The 13,738-nt window shown below is 45.9% G+C and overlaps 2 long non-coding RNA genes across 4 annotated transcripts in view; both read left to right on the forward strand.

Moving 5' to 3' along the window:
- LOC134170220 (uncharacterized) overlaps positions 1-13,738 on the forward strand; it is a 218,793-nt gene that overhangs the window by 73,712 nt on the left and 131,343 nt on the right. For all 3 annotated transcript variants that reach the window (XR_009967159.1, XR_009967162.1, XR_009967160.1), the window contains exon 3: positions 9,939-10,100. This is a non-coding gene — a long non-coding RNA (uncharacterized LOC134170220). The remainder of the gene's footprint in view (positions 1-9,938; positions 10,101-13,738) is intronic.
- LOC134170222 (uncharacterized) lies at positions 11,887-13,412 on the forward strand. The gene is made up of 2 exons (XR_009967164.1): positions 11,887-12,194; positions 12,608-13,412. It is a non-coding gene; the product is annotated as an uncharacterized LOC134170222 (long non-coding RNA).

Genomic DNA, 13,738 nt, shown 5'->3' on the forward strand with positions numbered 1-13,738 from the left:
GGGTGGTGCAGTGCTACTGCTGTGCTGCTTCCCAGTACTGAAGCCTGGGTTGCCCAGTGGTCCCTGTGCCACCACAGTGCCCCGGCTGTGACTCATTTAAATTACATGTGAACTGCTCAGAAGTGCCAGTTTATCTGCTTATGCTCCAGCATATATGCTGCTGTGTGCAGTAGGTGCTTTATTTTCAAAGCTGTGTAGAAGATACGTCCCTCCAGCTCACCTTCTGAACCTAACCTGCATGGTGGCTAACCAAGCACTATGTCTCAAGGCTGAAGCAGGGAGCACTTCCTAATGCTCCCGCACTGGCACCAGAAGAGATGCAGCTTCTGGAGAGGAATGGGTAGGTCACAGTATTATTGCCTAATGTACTTGCAGCGCATTGGACCCTATGCTGTGCTTTTCAGAGGGTTTTCAAGCATCATTTTAGCTTGTCCAAGGCCAGGCAGTAGAAGGGCAATGAGACCATTTTCAGATGACAATTGATTTTATGATTCTTGCTTCGTGTTTTCATTGCTTTGGTTAAAATGATTCTCCAAGTACTGTAGCTGGAGCACTTGCCATCTGTCTTTAAGCAGTAGATCTTTAATATGACCTGTCCCTCCTGTGGTGCCTTTGGGAATCTGAGAATGATGATTGACCTAAAGATTTCTTCTCTGTAGACGAACGCTTTCATTACCGTGGGCATGCCTAAAGGTTTGGCACTGCAGGGGTTAAAATAGCTTGAGAAGGGTGGAGGATTCTTCAGCCAAACCCAAGCTGATTGCACCTGGTTTGCTCAACCTGTGTGTAAATGACACCATGGTCTTCCCACCCCCACCCCAGCAAATGCCACAGGGGCTGCCAAGGTAGACGTGCAGGTAGGGCTGTGCGAGCAGGTGTGGGGCCTGCAGCGGTGGGAGGGAGGCTCCAGCCGTGCCACTCACACGCACACAGGAGCCCTGTGAGCTGGGATCACCATCAGCCCCTGGAATGACAGGCAGCCGAAGTTAAGAAGTCCCCTTTGTTCAAATTTGCAGCCTTCTCTTAAACATTTGTGTTGGTTACTGACAAGGGTGTAGCGGGGTCTGTTCCTCTTGAGCAGGTAAAGGGGAAGTTTTGGAAAGCATGGGCTAGCACAGCCCATGGGTGGCTCTGGCTGCTCTGTTGTGCAGTGCATGTGGCTCCAGCTCCCAGCCAGGCTGATCTATGGCAAAACCCACTCTCTCTGGGACAGCACTAGCTGAATGTGTAGAAGAATTGAGGAGGTTGTTCATGCATGTGAGCATTGCTTTGCTATCCTTGGGGAGGTAATGAAGAGTTTGGGGCCATAAACTTGCAACTCAGAATTTAGTCTTTGGGAGTTCAGAGGAGTTTAGAGTCAGGGAATTGCTAAGGAGGCAACAAATTCCTTATAGGAAACTAGTCTGGAAGTGTGTTCTGGGAAACCAGGCTTCTTTTAGTGTGGGTGCCTTGTGCAGCTCTGAAAATGATCACTGTAATGCAGTAGAGAGGATGAAATTATTCACAGTTATTCTCTCTTTCCCCACCCTGACTCCAGGCAGAGCCAGTCCTTCCTTTTCCAGTCCATGCACACAAAGATTATTGTCACTGGGTCATCCTGCTCTTCAGTAGTCCATGCTGTTTTACATGTCAACCAAGATAATGTTCATTTCTTGTTCCATTAAGACCTAGCGTAACTCTGTGGGTGTAAATGATGCCATTCTGATGATCGCAGTAAAGTTTCACCCAGCTCCAGTGCAGGGATTTCAGCCCAGAGCTCCCAAAGGCTGACCTGCATGTGGGTTTTCTTTGGCATTGTACAAAGGCTCTGAGGTGAGTGGTGAGCACAGGGGAGATTCCGTGTTGTGGCCCAGCTGGCGTGTGCAGCCACAAATAATAATTAATTGGCTCTTTAAGAAGTCTTGCAAACTCTTTTTTTTGTCTGTCTGTCTTAAGCTCCTTTTAATTAACTTCAGTCATGTCCCAACACATCATCTTGGCTGAATCAGAGCTCACTGTGCCAGTTTTTCACATTCCTGAAATACACAGCCCGCCAGTGTTGCGCATGCAGCTGGAGGCAGCAGCTCTGAGGAAGTCGGGCAGCTCTTCTGGAACTCGGGAATTTTCAGGAACTGTTGTGACATCGGGAGGCTGCGCAGACCAGCATCAGCCTCACTGCTTCAAACTCCAGTGCTGCCCACTTCCCAGCAGTGTGGCTGTCTTGCACTTGCCCCTGACTCAAGGAGCAGCAATTGTAGCAGGCACCTGTGTACAAGCATCTTTGTTCCTTTAGAAAGCACCTTTATTCGGGTTACAGTGCTTAGGGCATACAGCCTTTTTTCCCCCCATTCAAGAGCTTGTTTCTTTGTCACACTTCTTATTGCAAAGGGTCAGCTTTCAAGATCGTAGGGCATGTTAACAAGATACTCAGGTATACTTAGTCACCAAACAGAGTCTTGTGTGGCAACCAGACATACTTTGTGTCTCTTCACTAGAAAACTTCAAGCCTGGTCTAAGCACTATTTCATTCTTTAGAGGAATTTGGGTTCACTAATGTCTCTACTGCATTGTAACCTGGCTCTTTTCACCAGTGCTGGTGGAAATAATGCCAGATGACTCAAAGCTGCATCAACACTTGGCCCTAGGTGTATGTGTTTTGAGCTGGAGACTTCTTGATAACTAAGAATCAGTTCTAGCACCCCAGTCAACCAATGTGTTTAATTTACTGAATAGAAGGGAGCCCTTACTGTGATCTCTTAGTACTTGTTTTGAGAGCACAGCTTTGATAATGGAATTATCCAACTAGGGAAAAAAAGAAAAGTGTCACTATTCAGTGGTTAAAAGCTGGAGCTCAGTAAATTTAGGAGAGAAAGAGGGTAATGCATTACAATGGTGAGACTCTTCATCCATTGGAATAGGGTACCACTGTATTCTTCATTCCTAACCATTTTTAAAATCTAGTTTGGAAGTCCCCAGAAGAAATAAGCATATTTAAAACAACAACAAAAATAATTTATTCAGGTTACTTCTGTGCTCCATGTGGAGGAATAAAGGATTGCAATTTACCTTCTACCCTTAGTGAGACAGGGCGCCGTGACAGCAGGTTCAGGTGGTGTGCCCAGGCTGCAGGTGAGGAGCCATGCCTTGCCCAGAAGGCTCTTGCTCAGCAGTGCTTGTGTTTCCATGGCAGCTCCAGGAATGACTGCTCAGAGGTTGGTGCTGTGACACAGGCAGTGGTGGCATTGTTGGATTGTTACGGTGGGAAATTTTGAATAGGTGTGAGGAAAACACATAGGATAGCTGAGAAAAAGGAAAAAGTGCCTCAGCCTTTTTGGAAAAGGATAGGAAAACCAGGAAGGGTAATAACAAGCAAGCACCAGGCTGGAGCATGGGAGCAATGCCTGGATTCCTGGGGACTGTACAGAAGCTCCTGCCTCTTACCAGTGGCAAATGGTAAGAGGCAGGAGCAGCATTCAGTAATGAACCAGAGAGTAAAACAGAAGTACCGCCAATGAAGAATGCCTCATCACTCATGTGGAGCTCAATCTTTCCTTCTGCATCTGGTGTATGACAGCTCATTGGTGTGCAGACTCTAACCTAGCTGCACCAGCCAGTAATACAGTGTAAAAGTTGCTTATGCTGGGGACAAAACTTGTTAGAAACCAAATAGCAAAAGAGACTGACAGTGAAAAAGAGAACTTCATGAATTGTTAGGGGGGACACTCAACCTTGTTGCCTCTTCAGTAATAAAATGTCTGCTGAGACACAAAGGATTTGTGTCTTTCCAGTTCTAGCTTGAAGGAAGGACCAAGTATGCTACAGTGGGTAAGCTGAGGAATATATTTCCTCTGACATACTTTAGTTCTAACTACCTGGCTGTAAAGATCCTGTTAATCACTGCTTCCCAGTGTCCAGGGAGAACACCACCATGGATCTGGATGCTACCAGACCTGAGGCAATGTTCACTCCAGGTGCACTGGAAACTTGCAACCTACGGTGGGTGGGACCCCAAAAAAGCACAATTCAGAAGGCCAAAAGTGTGTAGCTGTAATGAGTGTGATAACACCCCCCCCCCCCCATCATGGATGTTATGATGGTATTTTTCCTGAAATTCTTCTTCTTGTGAACAGTAAACTCTGATTTCTAAAGCACTTACTGGGCACCTGTCCCGGAAGAAGTGCTTGAACAGCAAAATTAAAGTGTGTTGTCAGAGTGAGAGGGCCAGACTTGGCCTTGAGCCACTGACAGCCTGTTTAATTGAGGTGCAGGAGTTAAAAAGGAAAACTGAATCACTCAGTGGTTAGAAATGATGGAAACAGGGATCAGGATCTGCTCAGAGCGATCCATTGGTCGGTAGCATGCCTTTTTCTCTGCCTAGAGGCAAGGTTTCAGAAGATCACTGAGGAGTGTGTTTCAACAAATCATATGGTGATGTAATATTTTCAGCTATGAATTTCTTTCAACAGACCATTTTTGCCTAGGAAAACTGAATCCTCAAGTGTTGATAGTACAGCTTGGTCCTGTGGATCTGACGTCACACACAGGTTTCTAAGCAAAAATACTGCTACATGTTTGTAGCAGCTCTTACGCTATCCACCTCATTGCTTTTTCTAAGTGATGCTGCTTTTGCAAGTGAAGGAGTTACTATAGCTCTCTCTCACACCATGGGAAGACCCCGTCTCTCACTGGTGCAGGAAGAGAAACAAATCCTTGTACAGAAGCTTGGGATTACTTAACATGGAAATAACTAGTGGTAGGGGAAAAGGAAACCATTTCAGATAGTGGCACTCAAGGCTGTGGTCTGCTCATGAGCCGCTAGTTACCTTTGGAGAGCTGACAGAATAGCTACAGGCTTGCTGACCTCTTCCAGCAAGCCTCTTCCATACAATGGTTTCTGGTTTTGCTTCCCTGTGTTGCCCATGGCTGTAGCTCCTGTAGGGATTCCCCAGCATGGTGCGTACTCTTTGTGACTCACCGTGCAGAAGAGACTGGGGAAGCTCTGCTTTCCAATGTTATTCTGTCTGCTTCCACCTCGGAAGGGTGGTTCTCAGATGTTCTGCATGGTTGTGTACCAGGCACTTTCAGCCTACGCTTCCAGTTCCAGCGGACTTCAAAAGAGGAAGATACTCCCATCAGTGTTTTGCATGATAACGAGTTAAGCAAGCATCATTTTTGGATGTAGTTGATGGAAGACTGGTTATTGCCAGTGCCAAGTGGGCGTCTTGGTTGAGACTATCAAATGATGTCTGTTGTATTAAATGCTTTGTTGGATTTCCTGCTTGGAAAGTGGTGCATGTGCCAGACAGAGTTTTCTATTTTGGCACCAAAGCAGTCTTGGCACCCGGTGCAAACTGTTTACTTTAAAAGCTTAATTTTAAATATAGTTTTGGAACATACTTGGAAATGTCTGCAAACCAACAGTAACAGAGAGGAGACTAGAGCATCGTTTCCTTAGCTCCTGTGTCCTTTGAAATCCCTAAATCCGCTGCTTCTGGCTTGAGTGTGATGTATTCATGCATTGTCTCTTGCTGAATTGAACAGCAGCTGAAAGGCAGGTAGGAACAGAGAGTAGGAAAGAACATAGTGCACAGCAATATCTAAAGTCCTTTTAGTATCATTTAACCCTTTCTTATGATATACCATTGGTAAAAGGAGAACATATTCCATCTTGCTGAGCAGTCAACAGAACTAGCCTGTGTTAGGATCTTGAAGGGCACTCTTCAGTCTGCTGCAAAGGCATTGGACATGCTGACATACAGTGCCATGAATTTCCACCTAGCAGCAAGGTTCTTTAGAGTGCCAAGCGTGACGCCAGAATACAGAACACTTCATTCATCAAAGCCATAAGCAAGAATCTCTGTGTTTTTGGTTTTAGGAGTAACTTTTGTACATTTATGACTTTTTCCACATTAAACATCATTTATGGTTTGGAAATTGTTCAGGCAAGAGGCATGTGGTTTCTGCTCCCGAATATCAGCAGCAGTTTTGCTAGGTTCAGTCTCTATTTTATGTTGACATGTTTTTGGCTTTTCATTTACCTTTTGGGTGGACCTCTTCAGAGCAAGCTGCCTCCACAAGAACCCATAACCTTCTTTCTAGATGAAGACTAGGAGATCTGCTTCAGGTGAAGAAGATGACATTGGTATAGAGAATTTGGGTTCAGAGCCAGACTTCTTCAAAGTACCTTGTGAAGAAATGATGATGTTCCCTCATCAGAGCAATTGCTGGAACAAATTGAGAAATGGGAATTTCACACCTGGACTTTGAGACATGAATTGATAGGTTTTTCCATAACCGATGTGAGAAGTTATGGAGTAGCTGTTGGATTTTCAGTTAATTCTGTTTGTGCTGAATAAATGGTAAAGGGCTGATGCAAGATCTTGGTTTATGATCTAGGAAACACATCTTACCAATTTTACCAAGATTTCAAGGACCTCCTCTTGCTGGCCTCTCTCTGCAAAAGTGCCACATTTCAAGTGAGAGTAGCTGGAGTTACACAAATATATGCTGTGTGTATTGAAGTAGAGGAGACTGTATGGGTTGGATGTGCTTTTGTTGCTGCAGCAGTTTGGATTCTAGTGTTAATTCTTTCTTTAGCTGATCAGGCAGGACAGGATTTGCCTTTCTAGATTAGAGCAGTGTTTCTTTCCCATCTAAATGCTCTGTGAGGGCCCAGTTCTGCCCCATGCTGAGTCCAGTTACTCCACTGACATACCCATGACAAGTAAACACCGTGGGATATCTGAATGCACAGGTGCTGCAGGTACAAACCTGGGGAGATGCTAAAAGCTCTCAGTCAATGTCTTTGTATTCTGGGGTTTGTAAGAGTGTAAAAACTGCCCTGCTGAGGCACACCCTTGGGATGGTTCTGTCCAGGTAAGGGGTTTGTCTCTGGCAGTGAGATGCTATTTAGAGGCAGCTTTCAGGCCTGGCCTCCATTGAGCTACATGCACTTTAGACTCCCCAGACGCTGACTCACATCTGTCCTGAGTGCCTTTGTCCTGTCCCCAGAATCTCTGCTCTGGAGCTCTGTGCTCCACCTGCCCCCCAGGACTAGAGACCCTTTTTCTGCAAGGAAACCAGTGCTGTTGCATGGGATTCATCCTGCAGAACTAGCTGTGCAGAGGGAATCCTGCCATCTTTCCTGAGGTGTGCTATCAAGAACAAAAGCACTAAATAGAAATTTTACTTTATGTCCCTGCTCCTGCCTGAATAAGGAATGAATAAAGACATACCCTGCTGTGTTAGGGGAGTTTCTTTTACTCTTTGGCCCTTTTCTCCACAGCCCAGCCGCTTTCAGTGCTGGGTGCCTCTGTCTTTTCTCTGGTGCAGTGGTCTTTGAGAGTGAAGTTTGCAGAAGTTCCCTCCAGCATCAGCCCATGTAAAGTTGTGTGGAGCACAGCAAATGGTGCCTAGCACTTCTGGAATTTGGGAGGAGGAGGGTGTTGCAGCTATACTTTTACACTGGTTCCCTCTTTAATGTTTGATTGTATTCTTTCATTCCCCCACCATGTTTATCCACCTGCCTGTGTTGGATGAGCAGCTCTGCAAAATTCAAGGAGAGAAAACAAAGTAATCGTTTCGTTTCTCTCACTTGCCTAACCTTCCTGTGTGTGCTTACTTTGTGTTCCAGCTGCTTCTGCAAGTCTAATATGCTTCTATTTCTAAACCTGGGTTCTCCTTCCTGGTGCCCTGGGCTAAGGGGTTTGGAGTGTTCATCTGTGGCCTCCCATAGCAGAACAGCCTGTAACAGCAGGGCTTCATCCCCATCCTCCCAGGTCTGGACCACAAGCCTACGCATGGTGGTGCAAGGTCTCCTAGCTCAGTCTGCAGCCTCATTTGTGATGATTTCCCAATAATGGGAAGAGATGATGAAAGCAAAGAAAGATGCACAGATGAGGAGAGATATCTCAGGGCTGCCAGGGCAGCTGTTTGAGATCTTTGAATCAGATGGAGACAGAACTCCACCACCCTCAGCTTCCCCACCCTCAAACAAGCCATCTCCCATGTGCAAAGCAAAACCAGCCCCACCCCAGCTGTGCCATTTTAGCTAATGGCTTAGTTAATAAATGGCAAATTCCAAGGGTAATCCTGTCAAAGCCTTCCTGACATCCCCATTGATAATATTAACCACAAAGTGCTCCCCTGCTCATCTGATTAATACCAGAAGAATTCTCCTTGATTAGATCATTACTGAGGGGAAATGTAGGAAAGACAAATATTCTAGGGAAAAATCAGACTTTAGGCAAGGGCGAAGGTTGCAAGGGTCCGTGGTTTGTAGAGTTTGTCACCTGGTGGAGAGGGGAAGGTTTGTGATAGTCTGCTCTCCTTAGTCATTACTACTTACTAGTCCTTAGATAGTCTCTTCTGCTCTCCCACAACTCTTGCAATAGAATGCACGTCCCAGCCCTTCTTTGCCTGCAACTCAATTCATGTCATGTGGATATGAGCAGCTATAAGCCAAGCAAGTGAAGATGGTTTTGAAGGGTTGGAGGCTTTGAATGTCAAGTCTTAAGGGCAGAGACCCATGTACTTGTTGCCTTGAAAAGTCTGGCAAGGTCAAATTAGTGCAGTTTGGGATCTTGGCACACCACTGACAGTGGAGGAAGGAGCAGTGGTTTCTGTCTGCACTCCACATTATTCCTTCCCTGGAAAGCCAGGATAGTAGTTTGGAGGCTAGGTGAGAAATACAGTATTTTGGGAAAGACAGTGAGCTGCCGCTGTCTTATCCTTTCCAGATCTGTGATTCTTAGTTATCTTATGTTGAGATAAGAGCTCATGCTTCTCAGGCTGCCTGCAGATTCAGGCAAGCATCACAAGATGCCTTACACATGGGCTTTTAAGTATCTCTCATCCTGCAGGCTTCTAGACATGGGGGGGGGGGGGGGGGCTTTTGTAATGAATGTGAAGACTGTGATACAGGACATGAGCAGTTTTTCATCCCTGTCTTCTGATGGCTTTTCACATCTGATGTCACCAAGTCCTGAGCCCAGCTCCCTTCTTTGCTCAATACCAGAACTGGCCTTTTTGTTGTGCTGAATGCTGTTTGTTCCCCTTCCCAGTCAACAGCCAGACCTATGCACAGAGTATTTTAAAGCCTAGCAATCGTGTAACTTGCTGCCAATGTCAGCATGTGTAAAAATGTCGTTGCAGACTATGGTGGCTCCTAATGTGGAGCAGTTCCTTAGGAGAGGGAGTGTGGTGGAACTGCAGGCGACCTGCCTGGAGTGGGAGAGGCAACTGCTGCTTGATAACTGATCTTGTGGAATGAGGGGGTAGAGTTGATAAAAATAATGAAAGGTCATAATGCAGAGTAATTGGGCATCAATTCCTGTACAAGAAACTTCGTTAATCCAGTGAAAGACTTTCAGTCCTGATCTGACAAATCCACAGGGAATTCCCCTCCAAATATGTTTTATTCCTCTCCTATTTGTGCCTTCCCACACCCCATCCCAGACCACTGATTTTTAGAAATGCTGTGATTAAGCATGAGGGACTGGATCCCCTTGGTAAAGCAGGCAGCTGGGGAGGTGAGGTTGCTTACTTTGAAATGTCTTCTCCAGAACCTTCCTGGCTTCAAAATCAGTGTTTGAAATTCACTGGCAGCTGAGCAGGGATTTTCAGTTTCACTGGGCTCTAATTGGGGAAACCAAAATCCCTGAGGAGAAGAAGTGTCCAAGTCTCTGAAGCTCCAGGTCATAGCACCTTTTCAGACCATTTCCCATCTGTCCCTTCAGTGGAAGGCACTGGCCTCAGCTGTTTGCTGCTTTCAGCAGCCTGTGTTTTGGAGGAGGCTTCTCAAGTGCAGGTTCTCATCATGCTGCCCTGAACAGACAAAGCTCTTTAACGTGCTGAGAGAGCAGACTCTCCAGTCCTGGCATTTCTTTATATTCCAGCCCACAACCATTCCCTTTCTGAGAAACCTAACCACTTTGTCTCCTTTATTCCCTCCCTCTCAGCTCCCTGGACACGTCTACTGCCATGAGATGTCTCTGCCAAGGATTTTGAGCCAAGATATGAGGGAAATGGTTTAACCAGATGTGTGCCCATGCCTGCGACACTGAACTTTGAGATGCTGATATTTAAAATGCTTGCCATCTCCTCTGCCTCCCAGCAGCAAGGTGAGTAATGGGTGGGACAGCAGCATATCCTGAAAAACACCTCTTTTTCAAGGGGAAGGAGAGGAGGTTATAATTCGACTAAAAATTTGCTCCAGGCTGAAAACTTGGCAAACAAAAGCTTAGCTTAGACGTGATTTAAAAGGAAACAACAAAAAAGCATAAAATAAATCAGGGCAGTTATTTTGGGTGGAGATGAGGGTCCAGAGCTTGAAGATCATTCTTTAGTGGGGGAGGAAAAGGAACAGCTCAAGACAGAGTTTCATTTGGCTCTTAGCCCTACTATAACTAAGCCTTTCAAAGCCATGAGAATAAACCGAATAAATGTCCAGTCCCTGGCCTCTCCACCCATTTGTCAGAGGAAAGCAAGGCCTTACGTACTCTTTAAAGTAGAGTGGATGCATATATGGTGGTATTAACTGACTTCATCCTATTGCCACTTTCTAAATACGGATTTCCCTGTCTCTTAAATTGTAAAAGCACAGAAAGCTGAGCTTAGACTCAGCTTACCTAAGAGACAAAGAGGGGCATCTGTTGCTTTCAGCATTCTGGATCTCCTCAGGCTCTCTCTTGCTCTGTGCCATACCATACCTGCTGCTCAGGATCTGTGTCCTGCTCTGCCTTCAGCATTGCACACTGCCACTCCTCCACAAGCTCAAGAGCTGAGCAAGAGGATGACTGCTCCTTGCAGCCCTTACATGGGCCAACTCCTCCGCAGTCCCAGGCTCACAAAGCTAAGGAAGAGGAAGAAGAACTGGTTGGCTGCATAGCAGCAAAGACCACAAACAGAATATACCTCTGGAAGGAAGGCTTTCCCAGACCATTACCTCATGTGCATAGCACACACTGTTGGCAGCACAGTTGGCACAGGCCTTGAGAAACAAAAGACAGGGCCCAGACAGTTACCATGTCTTTTGTCATCTCCAGAGCCCTGGGCCCCTCCAGCCTGTCTGCCCATACATAATTATATTGCAGGCTCCCTTTGTAGTGCTGTCACTGTGTGATATTCCTGACGGCCTGGAGCCTTCACACGTCAAGTTAGGGAGGAAAGTGTAATGCTGGCATTTTAGGCAAACCCCTCAGCCTACTGCCTTAATTATCCCATTGGATATGAGGAAAAAGATTTCACAGTGAGAGTGGGTTAAGCGTTGGAACAGGTAGTCCAGCAAAGTGTATGAAAGCTCCATCTTCGGAGATATTCTGACCTCAGTTGGATAAGGCCTAAAGCAACTTGACATAGCTTTGCTAACTCTCCTTATTGCTATGTACACTTCTAAACCAGCCATCCCCTCAGCTGCCTGGTGGAGTGCTTTGGCTGTAGCAGGTATGAGGGAACAAAAGGCAAAATGGATGATCAAAGGCTTGTAAAGGCTCCTTTCTGAAATTTTTCCTCCCCCTGCCTGGTTAATACATGTTTGGTTCCATCAGCTTAAGTGACATGGGCAGTTGTGGTTTAGGTGGGATGTTACCTAATTCTGCTCAGAACAGTCCTTCTTTGAAGGGCACCACAGCTTAAACCTCTCTGGCTTTTTTAACAGCCTTCATAGTTTGCTTTCACATATTTTTGTGTGTGTTCACAAATCCTCCCTTCAAGCACCTCAAGGCTGTCTGAAGAACTTAGTGCTCTCCAGCAGCAGACAGTGCCAGGCTTTGCTTCATTTTAAAGAAATGCACTTTAAATCTATCCTTTTACAAGGCTTAATGAGGCAGGTAGAGCCAGCCAATACAGAAACTTTTAGGACTAGGTCTGTTTGTTCTCTTACCTGTAGTGGTATACTGCATAATTTGAGATCAGCTTGCCAAAGCATCACCTTTCTCAGTATCTCAGTGGAGTCAACTCTACTAAGATGTCAAGGAAGGCTGTTTAAGAGATCCTGTTAAAGGGAAAGGAGCCTCATCTTTTAATTTGCTCTTATGTTTCTGTGCTGATGTTTTCATATATTGTCATTTCTAGGGAAGACTGAGCATGGAATTCAGCCCATCTTCTAGTTCCCCAAGTGCAGAAAAAAAACAGACTGATCTTCTCTCAAGCACTGGCATTTCCAGGGTACATGTTTTCAGGACACCAGCATTCCCAGGAAAGCTGCTTTTTCAAAGGTATGTCATCTCTTGTTTACATTGAAAAAACTGAAAAGGGGGGGGCGGAAATTGTCTTTGGCATCAAACCAAATCAAGTGTTTCTTTTCCCTAAACTTCTTTAAGCTTGTTCAAGAGAAAATGAAACTGTAAAAATGAATAAACAAAATGGAGATGAAGGTAATGGCAAGGTACTGACATTGGAGATAAGGTTAAATCCGAGCCCAGCAGAAAGAACATGGCAGTAGAAGTTTAACAAGTTAACTTTATGTGCCACTGTGTCATGCTTCCCTTTGTTGCTCAAGAATGTTGCTTCACTGGTTCCTAGGGTGTGAAGGGGCCATGCTGCTGGGAGGATGTGCCCCACAGACTATGCATGAGCCACTACTGGGCTACCTTTCCGTCTGAAAATTGTTGTTTTACTTGTATTACAGTTTTTCTACGGACCAGGAACTGGTCTGAACTTTGTGGTCAGAGGTCTTCTGTAGTATGACAGCCTGCAGAGCACTACTGTGTGGCAAAAGGGTGATGAGAGCAGGCAGGCATTCCAACCAAATCAAGGGAAGTTAATATGCCTCTGTAGAAAGTATTCACAGTGGTCAGGAGGCTTGGAAGATACCCATCTGGTGGAGTTCAGAACATTAAGCTAAATGCTCTGTCAAATAATGGAGATCCCTCTCACCTTTGCTGTCTTCAAAGGAAAGAGGCAGGACAGAGTCTGTGCTGTGTGTACACATCTAAAGCAATGCACAGGAGTAGCCTGACAGACCTTGTTGGGAAGGCAGAGTGCACTGTGAGTGCGTGACAAGCCCTGACATCTATATACCTTACCACTACCACCAGTGGCTTGAAGCCAGGATAGGTCAGAGTGTACACCAAGGACTGACATTTCTCCCTCCTGCCAGTGTTTGTACACATCCTAAGCTGCTATTGCACAACCTGGTGTGAGTGGCACGCTCTGCTCACAAGAGCCCCGAGACTGGAAGAGCAGGCTTCAGCTGTCTGTTTGGCAGGACTGTGATGCACTCACTGCCAGAGACACCTGAGCTGCTTGTGTTCCTTTCCCTCCTCCAGTTCCCACCTGCACCCCCTGCTTTGAAACAAAGGCTCCCACTAAAAGCAAAGAAGTAGCTATAGAGGAAGATTCCCTAGTTGCTGCCCACATGTCAACTGCTGCTGTTGCAGACTGTGGCTTTTGTGATGACAGCAATGATTCAATTAAATGATTTTTTAATACTTCCTCTTATGGCAGCAAGTCCTTTGTGTGGACACTCTTAAACCAGTCAGAGTGGCTGGGAACTGATCATGTGTAAATTTGCAAAGGGAAAGGAGGCCTAAATCTGCTTCTCTTTTTCTGTCTGTTGCCTCTACTTAGAAGCATAGCCAGGCAGTTTGATGATGGTGCCCAGCAAGTCTTTAGCTTTGCCCCTCTGGGGTCAGGCTCCTCCACCACTTGTTCTGCCCTTGGTAACCTTGGAGCCTGCTCCAAGGTGCATCTGTGTGAGCTCCAAGGCTGTTGTCATAACTGCCCCTTCTACCCATTCTAGCCTAAAAGACACTTTGCT

Source organism: Pezoporus occidentalis, unplaced genomic scaffold, assembly GCF_034315485.1.
Source record: "Pezoporus occidentalis ecotype Australia unplaced genomic scaffold, CSIRO_AGI_Poc_V1 ctg37, whole genome shotgun sequence".
Classification (NCBI taxonomy): Eukaryota; Metazoa; Chordata; class Aves; order Psittaciformes; family Psittacidae; genus Pezoporus; species Pezoporus occidentalis.